We start from the raw sequence: 16,324 nt of genomic DNA on the forward strand, positions 1-16,324 counted from the left end.
CTTTTTCCGGAAACCTAATACAATTTTCATGCTGTCCGGTGATGGATCCCGTTAATGGAATAACCTTATAACCTTTAGTGTTCATATTCACATTCATGAGTAATATAAATATCATCTGTCCTTCCCTTGGGCTGTAGAACATTAGGCTAACCTCTTTCTTCAAGGCTCAACGTGCTGTGGTTGCTCTATCTGTCTGATGCATTGATTATTTTAAAATAACCAGTGTTATTTTAGGCATGGAATACTTCTTTACCAAACCTGCAGTGTATTAGGGACTGAAAATTGCACTGAAACTTAGGAAATCGAATCTGTACCACAGACATATCAGACCCAGAGAATATTACTTACTTATTTAAGGAATTCTCCCTAACAGATTTGTCACCTCTAGTGTTTCTTCATGTAGGGGTTTCTGAATTAGAGTTGAAGTAATTTAATGAGTGCTCTAGCTTTTCCACGAAGCTTCCTTGTGCTGTAACTTTATTAAGAGTCTAATTTATAAAATCTATGAAGAATGAATATAAAACACAAACCTGTATAACTTTTGATTTACTGTCCAGCTTTCACATGATTCACATTTTCACAGTTAGTAACAGGTTAAACTTTACATTAGGTTATCCTGTGAATGGAGGTGTGACATGTATTTGGTTTCTAGAGTGTTCAGCACTTGTACCCTGTAGTTCCTAGCTACAATCTATGAACAGAAGGGCTACTAAACACCTGGAGCTGATCTAGTAAAGGGGGTTCAGCTAGGGGTTCTCGCTAAAGGCTGTGGTAAATATCTGAGGGAATGAACCTCAGATACTTTTTTTCTATTGTCCTCCATCATGACATTATTTTTCCAGAAATGCCAGGGCAAGTATACCCAACTTAGGTTTAATGGAGGTAAGCAGATCTGTCATTCCTTACACACAGCTGCCAGTCTGGCTTATGTGTACAACTATAATGCAGCAGAAAGAGACAGGCAAAAGAAGAGACATTAATTTCAAGGATGATTTTTAGTACAAGAGGGCTTAACTCAAGGAAGAAATACAGAAATGTAGGATATGGGGAATGAGAAGCTGCAAAGGGGAGCAAGATACATTGTGCCCTTGTATGGTGATTAAGATGAAGCATCAGTCTTCTAGTGATGGTAAGTCTTCCTTGGAATGTCCTATATGTGTTTAAAAGAAAGTGCTGATGATGGATGAAAAGCTTTCAGTGTTTTTTTCCTTCACCCAGAATTCTCACACCACCTCGTGGGTAGTTCAAATCAGAAAATTCTAAATATCCTAAGGAAACTGTTGCCATTGAAGAGGGAGAAAAGGGAGAAAAGAGAGAAAAGAGGAAGGGGATGATGTGATGCTTGCTGCTGAAGGGAGGGTACAGTTTTTGGTATCTGTTTTTGGATACAAGGACAGCTTAAGTAGTCATTTATTTTCCTAGGAACTGTGAAATTCATTGGAAACTTCCTGCACCCCGCAAATACTATGTTTACTTTGGTGTATATGTGTCTGAGGATCATTGTATATTAATTTATAATTTTTTCTCAGTTTTTTCAAAGAAGATTTCTAAGAAGCATTCTAAGAAAAGGTTCACTTGCATATTGATTTACTGGGCTGATTCTTTCTTTGTTCCAGTTCACATATAAAGCCAGCAGATTTGAAGCAGGACTCCTCTGTTTCTTCTGGGACAGTTGGATATATTGCAGTGAACCACTCCAACTGCAGTGATGAGTGCATTCCTAGATATATAATGGTTGCAGCCTTTCAGCACCATCAGGTTTTAATAGTTGCTGGGACATGTAGTGTGTAAAATAATGTGTAAGGCTATGGTTTTGTGTGCGTCTTAAATATATGCCCTCTGCCTTTATGCACAGTAAAATGGAGAGAAGAAAGGGAAGGTAATGAACTAGCAAGCTGCCTTTTGGGTGGCTAACAGAGAAAGCTAACAAGTTTAGAAGTAGATGCCAGAACAATCTGTCTTTGTCCTCAGCTGTGTATTCACAGTCGACCTCATCCTGAAAGCACTTGTTGCATTCACAGAACTGTAAAACATCTGTAACTGTGCTTAAGTTTCTAAGCTGAATTCAGTAGGACCACTCACAGGCTTGAAAAATTAGTCCACTTACGAGATCTACTGGATTGAAAACCAAAGGTTCATTGCTTTGCAAGACTTACTTATCCCTAATTTTTCAGATGTGCCATATAAAATCAACTTGCTGTTGATATCAGCGAAAAATAATCTCTCTGACACTGGACATTAACAAGTTAACTGGCAAGCTCTGGCAATAAAGCTGAGAGCAGTGGGCTCATTTACAGTCAGGATTTAATTTGTCTCTCCATAGCTCTCTAAACAAAATTAAAGGACTCTAGAATTAATTGGAGGTATCTGTCACATACTTTGAAGATGGTAAATACTATCAAAAAAAAAAAGGAGGAAGAGGACAATTAAAAGCAAGGGGCTTCCTCCTAAATCAGATGTCACAACCTGGAACCGCTTTGCAGTTCTGCAGGGGGCTAATGAGAAAACACACACCTCACGACATGGGTAACTGGCTGATGCACCAGATCACTACTGGTGCTGCCAGCAAAAAGCAGCGGGTCATTGTAGTAGGGGACTCTACATTGAAAGGCACAGAGGCACCCATCTGTCAGTCTGACCCAGTTTCAGGGGAGGTGTGTTGCCTGCCAGGGGCTTGGGTCAGGGATGTTGCAGAGATGCTGCCTGCTCTAGTAAGTCCCACTGACTATTACCCACTTCTAGTCATTCATGTGGGTACTAGTGATATAGATAGAAGTAGCCCGCAGGACATAAAGAAGGACTACAGAGCCCCGGGGGAGGTGGTTAGGAGGGACCAGGTTAGGAAAGCTAAGGCCCAGCTAGAATTAAACTTGGCTAGGGATGTGAAAGATAACAGGAAGGGATCCTACAGGTATATTGCAAATAAAAGTCAGACTAGGGAACCCGTAGGCGCACTCCAGAAGCTATTGGAAGAGCTGGCTACACAGAATTTGGAGAAGGCTGAGGCTCTGAATGACTTCTTTGCCTTGGTCTTCACTGGCAAAAGACTCTGACTGCACCACCCAAGCCTTGGAAGGCAGACACAGGGAGTGTGAGAATGAAGACCTTGGGTCCACTGCAGGAGAGTATCTGGTTCGAGACCACCTTAAAAACCTGAATGTACGCAAGTCCAAGGGACCTCATGAAATCCATCCGCAGGTCCTGAAGGAGGTGGCAAATGAAGTTGCTAAGCCGCTGGCCATCATATTTAAAAATTCATGGCAGTCAGGTGAAGTTCCCAACAACTGGAAAAAGTGAAATATAAACCCCATTTTCAAGAAGGGGAAAACAGATGACCCAGGGAACTACAGACCAGTCTATCTCACATATGTCCCTGGCAACATCTTGGAGCAGATTCTCCTGGAAGGTATGCTAAGGCACATGAAAAACAACAAGGTGCTTAGTAACAGCCAGCATGGCTTCACCAAGGGGAAATCCTGCCTGACCCATTTGGTGGCCTTCTGTGATGGGGCTACAGAACTGATGGACAAGGGTACAGCAGTTGATGTCATCTACCTGGACTTGTGCAATGCATTCGACACTGTCCCACACAACATCCTTGTCTCTAAATTGGAGAGACATCAATTTGATAAGTGGACCACTTGGTGGATAAAGAGCTGGCTGGATGGCCGCATGCAAAGTGTTATGGTCAATGGCTCAGTGTCTGGCTGGAGACCAGTAACGAGCCCTGTCCTTCAGGGATCAGTGTTGGGAGTGGTCTTGTTTAACATCTTTGTCGCTGACATGGACAGTGGGATTGAATGCACCCTCAGCAAGTTTGCCAATGACACCAAGCTGTGTGGTTCGGTTGATACGCTGGAGGGAAGGAATGCTCTCCAGAGGGACCTTGACTTGCTTGTGAGTTGGGCTGATGCCAACCTCATGAAGTTCAACCTTGCCAAATGCAAGGTCCTAAACCTGGGTTGGAGCAATCCCAGGCACAGCTACAGGTTAGGCAAAGATGAAATTCAGAGCAGCCCTGTGGAGAAGGACTTGGGGGTGTTGGTCGATGAGAAGCTAAACATGAGCTGGCAGTGTGCACTTGCATCCCAGAAAGCCAACTGTATCCTGGGCTGCATCAAAAAGTGCATGATCAGCAGGTGGAAGGAGGTGATCCTGCCCCTCTATTCTGCTCTTATGAGACCTCACTTGGAGTATTGTGTGCAGTTCTGGTGTCCTCAACATCAAAAGGACATGGAACTGTTGGAACAAATCCAGAGGAGGCCCATGAGGATGATCAGGGGGGTGGAGCACCTCCCATATGAAGACAGGCTGAGAAAGTTGAGGCTATTCAGTCTGGAGAAGGCTGCATGGAAACCTTATAGCAGCCTTCCAGTATCTGGAGGTGGCCAACAAGGATTCTGGGGAGGGGCTCTTCACTGGGGACTGTAATGACAGAACAAGGGGTAATGGGTTCAAACTTAAACAGGGGATGTTTAGATTGGGTATAAGGAGGAAATTCTTTACTGTGAGGCTGGTGAGGCACTGGAATGGGTTGCCCAGGGAAGCTGTGAATGCTCCATCCCTGGTGGTGTTCAAGGCCAGGTTGGACAGAGCCTTGGGTGGCATGGTTTAGTGTGACGTGTCCCTGCCCACAGCAGCAGTGTTGGAACTAGATGATCTTAAGGTCCTTTCCAATCCTAACTATTCTATGATTCTATGATCTAAGTTCCACTGTAGTTATCATAAGAGTCCTTACTTTTGCAAGTTATTACATGTAATCAAAATTTTAGAACCATGAACAGCACCATGATACCTGTATGGTATTGGCAGAAGGAATACAAAGTTATATGATGGAAGGGGTTATTGTGATATTCTTTACCATCTCCTGTGAATTCAGTGTTAGCAGCAAAATGTATGGTTTTGGTATATTCATAATTTTTTGTGTGTGTATTTCTTTGGTGCTACTTTCAGTGCTCCGAAGTATAGAATCCATGAAAGAATATTCTTAAGAAATCTACCCTTTTTATGTATTACTATTTTTTTTATATTGTGTACACTGTTTCCTTTTGATGGATTTTGTCAAGGATTAGAACAAATTCATCTGGGTGAATTTAATGGCCATGTTGTAAATATTTATTTTGCACGAGTTGTATCAATTATGAAAATTCTATCAAACCCCCACTGATTCTTAGACCTAAAATTGATTTCATATGTGAAATTGAAATAATTTGTAGTGTTTGCGTTACACGTTTTCAGGCATGACTGATTTTTTTAAGGTATGCTACTAATGTATAATTCTGAGTTCAAATAAACTGTCTGTACTTAGTTTCAGATGCTTTCCATTCAAATGCTGGACAGGTCTTGTGGTTTTGTTGGTTTTTTTTTTTATGATTATTATTATTGTATTCAAAGACTGCATTACTTCTGTTGTTATATATACAAAGTTGTCCTCTTTTCATGCTAACTTTTGTTACTCTGTTATAGAGTGAAACCATTAAAGGATGCTATTCAATTTTCTTATAACTGCAAGTGCTATAGCATGCATTTCTGTCCTGCAGTCACTGCTGTGACTAAGCTATAGGATAAAATTAGATTGATTATGTATATTTAAAGTAATTAGCTTGTGTACTGGTTGCACAGGCAGACAGTGGGTTAAACAAAAGAACATTTTTTTAGTGTTTTAGGCAGGTCTGATTCCTCCTTTTTTTTTTCCGTGTTGTCTACTTTGCTTACAATATCCTGGGTACTTAATTTAAAACTAGTTTTGATATGTTGGTCTATCATAGGTGGTAACTGAGGACAGCCTGGTTATTCAGCATGATCCTTTCTCAAGAGAAATGTAGGATCAGAAGTTTACTGAAAGTAACATTTATATGTGATAATACTGAGAAAAAAAAAATAAAATAATATAAAATGTTTGAAACCCCTCAAAGAAACAGTTTAAGCATTCTCAAATCATATATGAAATTAAGAAAGTATATGAGCTCTTGCACTGGTCTAGGCACAGCAGGGCTCATGCCTACATTGAGGAGCAGTGAGCCTTCTTTGCTACTCATCATATCTTGCTTCATAGATAAACTTTTAATGGAAAATGTATTTTCAGTTCTATGATCATGAAGCCACAGCTGTGATATCTCAGAACTATCATAGGACCATGGAACAGCCTAGGTTGGAAGGGACCTTGAAAGATCGCCTGGGAAAGATGGAAAATAGAGCATAGATGATACTATTTAGCACCCTTTCTAATCACATCTGGAAATCTTCCAGTACTGCATCCAGCATGTCCCTGAGGAGGTTGTTCCAGTGAATGATTGTTGTTATTGTAAAAAATTTCTTTGTTATGTTGAGATAAAGCCTCTTCTTGTGCAACTTGTACCTGTTGCCCCATGTCTTCTCTATTTGGCTCCTTGTGAAGCGAGAGTCTCTGTCCTCTTTGTAGCCACCCTTTGTTTACTGGAATACTGTAAAGAGGTCCCCTTGAGCCTTCTTTTCTCCAGGGAGAACAAAACTTTCAACCCCTTTAATCTTCCTTCATAGGGCAGGTTCTTTGGCTGTTTAAGCAAAAAAGCAAATATTTTACTTGTACCATATCACATATCGCACATGATGAAAATGTTCTTATAGCAGATTCTAGGGGTAATGTCAGGTGTACTGTGGGTAGAGGCACTGCTCAGCTGCATGGGTGCTGCTTCTCAGGCTGGAAAAGGACTTGTCACAGTCTGAAATATTTATGGAAGTGTAACTTGGAGAAAGAGTCATTCTCTCTTTTAACCAAATGAATAAATTTGCCCTGGTAATGGTTACTGAAACAGTGTATGAATAGTAAGTGGCATGTGAGTAAAGTATTCTTTTGGAGCAGGTGTTCACTGTGATCAGCAAAAATCTGCACTAAATGATATACCAAACGTTTAAACTTGATTGCTTTTGAGTATCACCAAAGGTTTTAAATCCTATAGTTACCTGAATAACTAGTGTCTCCAATATATAGATAAATGAAAATGGGGATGTAATAAACACTGCAGCATGGAAAATATAGCACAAATGCATGATTTCAAGTCTCAAGCTACACAGCTCTTTTGAACCATTTACCAGTCTGAACAAGGTTTAGCTTGATCATTTTACTATACAGGTTAAGAATCTGTCTCATCTTATTTTACTCAAAGTGATTGTACATCATGTTTGATTCTTAGGTTTTTCCTCTTTATTCTGTGAATCAAGTGTGGGACGAATTATTGTTCTTGTTTATTAAAATATAGTCATTATTTACATTATTATTGTATTTATTGTCACTTGTATTATTAAAGGACATCCTCAGCCTTCCAAGCAAGAAGATTCTACAAGTCTTTAAGCGTTTTGCAATTTTTAAAAGAAATAAAAACTGCCAGCGCTACACATTAATTTACACATCACTAATTATAAGCAATAGCAATCTTATGTGTTGTCTTATATATGCAGGTAAATATCTTTCTTAACATGAATGGAATTTGAATCATGCAGGTAAATTTCTTTCTTAACATGAATGGAACTTGCATCCAGAATTCAAACCTGAGGTTAAATATCACCTTGCTATCATCTTTACCTTTAGTTAAGAGGTATGTAGATGTTATAATACAGAGGTAATAGTATTAGATGCTTGCTGAATTACAGTTTATTTCAGTGGGGTTATGAACAGCTAAGCAGATTAGAGAAATACAATCTAATGAAGTCTGCGAAGGTTCATATTTTGTATGAATAGAAATGGTATGTCGTAGGAAACATAGATAAATAATATTAGCAAAACATATACCTACTCTCTGGGACACTTATCTAAATATGACCAATAAAAGCTGAACAGCTAACCAGTCTTCTGATTCTTATTGTTTTCTCAACAATGGAAAATATGAAGAAACCTAAATAGTTTAAGGAAGTGAAGACTTCAAAATATTAAACAACTATATGTCAAATAAAACATGTTTTTTTACTCAAATCCAAATATTTGTATGAGGTTTATACTTTTTAAAACATACTTTTTTTTTTACTTAAAAAAATGAAGACCTTATTTAGAAAAGGCTTTTTAATACTTTTTTCTTTTTTCTTTTTTTTTCTTTTTTTTTTTTTTCCTAGGACAAAATATATAGAGAATAACTAAAAGTGGTAAAAAATTTGGTATTGCTAAATCTGCATGACTTTTTTTTTGAAGAACAGTCATACCAGATTCACCTATTAAAAATACAAAATAAAAATGAAATTTTATAGTATATTTACATGTAGTGGTATTTTAGAGTAAAGTGAAGCCAATACAACTGTCATAGTACTTACTAGGGAGCTGCTTAAAAGCAAGTGATGCAGTTTTGACTGTAGGAGTTAGTCACTATCCTCTGTTTTGTTGCAAAATATGGGTTTAACCCATTGCCATAGCACGGTGCTAAAAAAAACAATTTGTAACACACATCTGTGTCATCCCATGGAAGACTGCAGTGCCACTTTTAGCTTTGATCTGATCAAATTAGTTGGCAATTTAATTTCCTCAGTTACTATTTTATGATGTCCAGATGGCTATAGAACATATCCTTAATACAGTCAGTGTTTGGACTTGCCAAGGAACTGCCTGAAGATCAGTGGTTGCTTCACTGTACACGTTTGAGCCTGTGCAGGTAGGGTGATAAAAAGATGCGTATGTAGGAGAATACACTAAACCTGGTATTTAGATGCAGTCTTTGTCTAACAGCTCAGCACAATGCTTCTACACCAGTAAGTTCTGGAGTGCCTACTCAGATGGATTTTGACAATCCTGAGAACGTTTCTAAGCTCTTGGGTCACAGAGCAGAAGTCATCTGGAAATAGTAATCCCTATTAGGTCATTCAGTGCTGTGTTAATGCAGGATTTATAAATCCAGAATATTGTTACTTTGCATGAAATGCATCAGGCCTGAAGGGGAAAGCTTGCGTGTGCTTTGTGTAGGCATAATATTTGTCACTTCAGTATCAGTTGTAGGTGATGAATGTGGTATTGATTCAGCTGTACTTGATTTTACTAAATAACATTGTAACCAAAATAAATTTAGAGTGGCAATTATTTGTGTTGCTCCATGGAGCAGCATTAGGTCTGCTTCTTGAACTTGTGTTCCCTCTGCTTATAATCACAGTGGTGTCAGAAAACAGTAGTAGCATATTTCCCTTACAGATGATTAGCCTTTTGCAGTTTTGTTTCTGGAAACATTTCTGGTCACACTGCTTTATGACTGTGGGCTTTTCTTAAATTCAAGAATTCACCAAAACTGTTTGCTTGGAAAGGTAGCCACAGTTCTGGACAGTTTTCACCTGCAGGATTTGGGGACTAAAACATTTAAGTGTTTGCATTTCCCCAAACTGCTAACTTTGCTTTACTGGCATATGATTGAGAGCTGGTGAACAGTTCTATTACAGCTTCTTTTCTCTAGGCGGTCACTGGTTTATTTAAAGAGTATGTGTTTCTTACAATGAAACATAAGAGAAGGGATCAAAACAGTCAAGGTTGTTTTGGTTTGTTTTGGTGGTTTTTTTTTTTTTTGTTCTTTTGTTTTGCTTTGGTTTTGGTTTGTGGTTTGTGGTTTGTTTGGTTTTGGTTTTTTTGTTTGTTTGGTTGGTTTTGTTTTTGGTTGGTTGGTTTTAGTACAGAAAGAATTGCTTGTGACATTCAGGGTTTTTAAAAAACTGTACTCTTTTGCAGTTTAAATGAAAATTACTTCTGTTTTCAAAGACTTCTCAAATACCAGACATTACCAGGAAAGTCCAGTGTGCCGGAGTACTTCTGAGTGTAGCAAGACTAAGTAAATACTGGATGTGAAGCAATCATATGATTCATTGTAATAGTGCATAATAGCAGTTTGGGTAGTTAGGCAAGCAAGCAAGGAACAGAATCTCCTAAGAGTCCTCTCCACATTTTTTAATCTCAGACCATTCATTTAAGTCCATGGATAGTCATTTTGTTTGGCTAATCAGACATAGATTTCTGTGAAATGCTATCATTAGTTCTAATAGTTTATTTTCAAGAGCCACTCCTGTTTCTTCCTGAAGTCAGTCCTTAATCTAGATATAAATTAATGAGAGATTTTTATTTTTACAACTATTTTAGGCATTCTTAAGGTATACCAGTATCTTATTGTGGTTAACATTGTGATTAAGTGTTGTAGTAGTAGTAAAAAGTCTCAATAATGCATGCATATGCATAAGACTCTGGGATATGTACTGACCTCTGTTGGTTGCTGACATGCATTTGAACATGGGAGGATTAATAATGCAGACTCCCTCTGCTCCAGTGACACGTCTGCTCTGAATCTCAGGGGAGGCTGTATTTTCTGTTATGAGCAGCATTATTCATAACCCAATTATACTGAACAACCAATGATTCTCAACCTGAACTACAGCTTATTAACCAACCATACAATTTTAACTAAAATATTAATACAGTATGCCATTCACTCAGGACAGTTCCTATCACCACAATTGAACAGGTTCAATTGCTGCATCATAAATTCTGATTTTTAATAGATTGTTGAGCACCACATCAAGTTCAATGTTGTCGTGCAGGACATTGTCATCTTGTCAATTTTTTTTTTCTTTTTTTTTTTTTCCCCTGATTAAATAAACTTTAAGTTCCAAAGGGTGATATTTTAGGTCGGCTTTCTTTTCCTCATTTATGTCCTGTAGTGTGAAGTCTGACATTTCAGAGGAACTTGAGTCTCCTGAAGTCACTGTCACCTACTTCTCACTGAAAACACAGAATATGATGTGTAGTTTATATATAATAAATATATAATACGCATTCACAGTAGAATGTTTTATTATTAATTTAATCATACATATATTCAAATTATACTGATACAGTGGGTATTACAGTACATCAGATCATTTTATTTTGACACATTGCTTACTTATTTTGAAGAATTACTATCTTGTAGTCTTCAAAATTGTTTTCCCATCTCAATTATTATACTATGATCTGCATAGCACTATGATGCAGCCTTACTGAGATTTTCATCTCTATTCTGAGATGTAAAATTAGGCCTTGAACATTTGTGGTCATAGAAGACTCCTTGGCACTTCTTATAAGAGAGGAAAGGGGTAACCTGCTGAAGAGTGTCTCGCTTTGCTAGCCGCAGCCTAATCGGGGTAATTCATTGCATTTTTCATATCTAAAGAGGAAAAAGAATGGCCAGATTGTCTGTCTTGATAATGCCATAAAATTAATGTGGGTCTCTTTAATAAACATCAGGTTTTCCATAAATACAATTAATTTGGTGGTTAGTCAGGAAATTATCTGTCCCTATAAGCTATTAAAAAAATAATAAAAAATCTGATATGGTGTAGTGCCAGTGCAATTTAAGATATAAAATAATACATGTATTTTAACTAATGAAAGCAGATTGAGGAGCACTGTTCTGGAACATCTTTGTACCTCTGATTTGAGAATCTGGATCAAAAATTGACGTTGTTTGGAAGGTAAAGTTAAGTGTTGCTGTAGCATTTGATGTATTGGAGGTGGGGGTGGAAAGGAGGGTTGATATTCCATTAGTTTTATTGAAATGGGGTAACAGTTGGACTTGATCTTATAAAGGTCTTTTCCAACCTAGTTGATTTTATGATTGTGTGTTGAAAATATGCATGCTTTGTTTTGTGTTTTGTCAGAACTTTTAGTTATGAACTTTGTCAACATGTGCTTGAGCCTCCAGCTTACACGCATAGATTCTGCACTGGTAAGAAGCAGCTGTGACAAAATACAGATTTTCCCCAGCGTATTTTGGTATTAATAGGCTAAAAGGATTAAGATTTTTCATCATGTGTTGGAAACAGAAGTGTCATCATCAGATCAGCATGCTGACTCTTATAAATATTTTATTTTCCGTAGTACCTAAATTTGGCTTCAAGTACAAGAGCAAGTCGGCAAGGGAATCAGTGTTGTTTGAACAGTGTTAAAACAATCAAGGGGTTTGCTCCCAAAGAGAAACTGTCATGAATTCCTACATTTGTGACCACTTTTATAGTGTTGTAGATTCCTCGGAGCCTCCCATTTCTTGTGGGGAGCAAGTTCCTCTCTAGCAGGTTTGCCTCTGTCATGCTTTTCTCTGTTATTTGTGTACTTAAAAACCTTTTCATTGTGTCAAACCTTTAGATCTAGAAACGTGCCATGAGTTCCCTTAGGGGAAATATTGTTTGAAGTTGGAGGTTTTTCCCATTTTCCTTGAAAAGGGACCTAGAAGCTCTTAGAAGAGGTAAAGATCTATCAAAATGGTGTTGCTAGATCATCAATTCACCCTGTCACTCTGTTTCTAGAGTGTTATAATGGAACCTCAGTTACTATCCTGGAAGCTACAAAGTCTTTAATTTGCAAGCACGTGGTAATTCTTTCGTTTGTGTAAAAAGCAGTGATTTAAAAAGTAGTAGCCTCTTTCTGTCATTAATCCTGCCCTCTGCAGACAGACTAGTCCTTGGGAATATACTGCCCGTAAAGAAGTCTACTGCCTGGGCATAATTCCCAGCAGTAAAGCTGGCATTTGGCCTGCAGGAATAGATTACTATGGATTGTTTCCCAGGAGCAGCTTTCTGAATTATGTCATTTGGCATCTGACCTGTATCTTTGGAACTACCCTCTTCATGACTTTTAATATTCGGTCTGGATATTCACTCTGGACATAACTTTCAGCAGAGTGCTTGTAATTCACCCGAAATCATTCCATGTCAGACCCACTTACTATAGTTGCAAGCTCATGCAAAATTATCAGTCCATAAAGGAAGAGTTGGAACCTTGTGGTTGAGTATTTTGGCCTTGGAGTTGAGGAAGCAAGCATGCTAGTTAACACTTTAAGGATTCTTGCTTATTGTCCCTCCTGTTCATCTGAAATGAGTCTCTGCCTAAACTACATTACATCAATTACACATCTGTGCTTGACATTTGTAATTAAAAATTAAAGCTTTTTTTTTTTTAATTTTACTTTTTTTTTTTCCTGTTAAGACCTGTGTTCTGAAGCTGTTGAATGTTTGTAGGAAATAGATAGTTATGTTTTCAGGTATTGTTGTATTCTGTCAGTCTTTTGCTGTAATTTAGAGAAGCATTTCAGCTTTCCCATCATGAAGTCAAACCTTTAATACATGCCTGAATCTCATTCATTTAAGAATGTATTAATGTTAAGGACTTTTTGAAGTGCTTGGAGAATTAATATTTTAAATTTTAAAGTACGGGCTTGGCTTCTGGTAGGGGATTTCAGTTATTAATAGCACCAATACTAGTATAATATTTTGAAACCCCCAAACTATTGTGATTTGATTAGGCTAACTGCTTCTGAAGAAAAGAGTTTCTGTCCCACTCTGGGCATATCTAATAGGACAAATAAAAAGCAGGAGGAAAAATAGTATTATCTGTACTGTACTACTACGAGACTGCCACTCAAAAATTTGAGCAATCTGTACAAATGACAAAGGAAGCATGCATAGCAGTAGAAATGACCCCTTGCCTTCACAGTCTTCAGCCTCCAACCATCCATTCATTTTCTTTCACTTCTGTCATATCCCTAAAAACCAGTATGTTCCTTTTTCTTTAATTCACAGCTAAAAGATACAAGTCTCTTTTATAAAGAAGAGACTTGTCTTTGACACCTTTTGTCAGTTTGTGTGTAATTGGAAAATGCGGAATGGTTCTGCTTATGGGAGTTAAATGTTAAAATCCAAATTCAGTCTTTAGCCTATTAAAAACTGTCTCATTTTCTGTTCCCTCAAGCAGCATTGACAAAGTTATCTCCCCAGATGTCTGGATAGATGGAAGTTACTGCTGGTGTCTGTGCTGTGCTTTACACTGATGTTTGTATTTGTCCATTTGACTGAATGCCACCTGCTGCAAGGGCAAGAGGGTGGTATCACCCAATTTGCCAGCAGAAGGTTATTCAATTAGGCAGTCATTCCTGCTTAATGCCAGATAGGATGATGTCAACCACCTGAACTCTCTCTATCTGTGCTTTCTACTTCCTGTGGACAGCAGCCTTTTCTGCCTCTTCTGGAGAGTAGGGGAAGGTTTTCAGTCTGGTTCCTGTTTTGCGTTAGCTTCTGACTACAGTTATTAGAGTCTGACATTTGTTTTACTTCCTGTCTGAGGTTATATCCAGTGCAGACACTTTGTAGAAATACGAATAAGCATTTGATAAGACATTAGTATATTAGCACCTCTCCCTCCATTAGTTGGCTGATTTTTTCTCTTGGTTGCTTTCACATAGGGTTAAGAAATTTCATGCTTTTAAGAATTACACTAGAATCACTAAGGGAAGAGTCTGAGTGCAATGGCACTATGATACTCTCCCTGCAATTTTGTATTGTATATATGTATATATGCAGTATTTTATATGTTGTTTTGGGTGGGGTTTTTTTAAGGTTTATTTATATGGTTGATTTTACTAAGAGTTACTCCCAATTTATGGAATTTAAAGCAGTGTTTGTTGCTGTGGTTACTCTAGCTTCACAAGCAGACATTTTTTATAGGAAAGTGTTCTCTTTGTGGTTTTTTTTTTTTTTTTAATTAACTGTATATGTGGCTTTGTGGCTTTTCAGGGTGTTCCCTACATGATAGATCTCATTTTGTGGAGAAAAAAAAATCAAAAGAAAACCAAAAGGGACACAGAACACCATCTGTTTCTTATCAACATAGACATGCTCCTTTGTACCCTTTCTTAAAACTGCAAATTCATCAATAGCATGCAAGCAAACATCTACTCCAAAGTTTATGTTAATAAAAGCATAATGACTTTTATATCTGTATGTGATTAAATAATAATTTCCTGAAATATGTATTTATGGCCTCTTGAAATATTTACTTGTAAATGGAAAATTATCCTCTAAGCATGATTATCAGAAAATTGAGTTTCATTCAACCCTCACATGTCCACCACTAGTGAACCCAAATGCCATACTGTTGAATTTGAAGTAATTCCATTTGATTTTAAGTGCACTAAAGACAAGATTGAGCCTGTCAGATCTTATTTTAAGTGACGGGCATACCTCAAATTATTTTCCTACTCTGATAATGCTTAACTTTTTATTGATTTATTTTTCTCTTGAAGTAGTCTTCTATTATTTCAAATATTTCAATTATGTAGGCCCTGTTGTGATTGGAAAAGTGTCCAGCCATTTTGTTAAGTAAATTTTTTTAATGTTTTGCTAGTTTTAAAACCTCTTCTTTTTCCAGTACAAACACACAGTTTACAACTTGCATTAGAGCAGTGTTCACTGTTTTCAGATACACTTTCTGCCTTTGCTGTCTCCAAAGTATCTAATGATCTTACCCCAAATGACCGTTTCAACAGTTTTGCAAACAGTACACAATTTTCTGAAATAACAGAAAATGTAGTTCAAGAAAGAAGGAGATCATTCAAATTTTCTCCCTCCTCTTGCAAAGGAGGAAGAGCCCACAAGATTTCAGTTTCCTAATTGTCTTTACAATTTAAAATAATTTTGTTGTTATATTTTATTAATGATTAATTGTAAAATCCATTAATTTTTCAGGCCTCTCAATAGTCAGTAAAGATTTTAGACTGAGCCTGCACCTTCACCCTAGAATAAAATAAAACTAGACATCATAGGGGTCTGTTATTTGTGAATATGTGATGACAAACTTTCAGCACTGCATCCCATTAGTGGAGTTTGCTGCCTCCTACTGAAAACAATACTACAGCTTAGTATTTTGGAATAAAATAGCCTGTTGAACAATGCAAGTGTAATCATGACATCATTTGGGATTCTTATATTAAAAACGATGTACCAGCTTAGAAGGCTGGGCAAAGCCCAATTCCTGTTGACCTCTGTAATTTTTCATGGTCTTGAAAAAGCATCTAAAATTATGCAAATACTTTCCCAGAGGTGGTTAGATTTTTAGTCTGTCTGCTTACTTACTGTAGAAATAATACTGCTGCTTCAACACTGTGACATCCAGTATAGTTAATAAACATGGTAAACACATTTTTCATATAAGTAAATTGAGGCAGAAAAGAAGATAGTCAAACTGGTTATCCAATAAACCAGTTATAAAATATAGGAATAGAATTAATATCTATCTCTACACTGGAAAAGAGGAGGAAGGGCCAGGATATTAGAAAATGTTCTCAACTAGATTTAAAACTTCTTTTGGCTTTCTGGGCATCAAAGTTAAATATTTTTATTATCATAAGCTACAATGCTAATAAATGCCAAATAAAAATATACAAAAAGCAAAGTGCAACCATTTCTCCAAGTGAAAAAATATGACACAAAAAGGCTTGGACAAATGAAATGACAGAAGATGTGAAAAATTCATGTAAAGGCTCAAAAGCTGAAAGTCAGTGAATTCCAATTAGTACAAATATAT

General features: G+C 37.3%; 1 protein-coding gene across 4 annotated transcripts in view; it reads left to right on the forward strand.

Moving 5' to 3' along the window:
• LOC133208652 (cadherin-12) overlaps positions 1-16,324 on the forward strand; it is a 519,486-nt gene that overhangs the window by 260,852 nt on the left and 242,310 nt on the right. The gene's annotated exons all lie outside the window — the stretch shown is intronic.

Source organism: Neopsephotus bourkii, unplaced genomic scaffold (genome assembly GCF_033783945.1).
Source record: "Neopsephotus bourkii isolate Nb327-2 ecotype Australia unplaced genomic scaffold, CSIRO-AGI_Nbou_v1 NB_272, whole genome shotgun sequence".
In the NCBI taxonomy this organism is placed as follows: Eukaryota; Metazoa; Chordata; class Aves; order Psittaciformes; family Psittacidae; genus Neopsephotus; species Neopsephotus bourkii.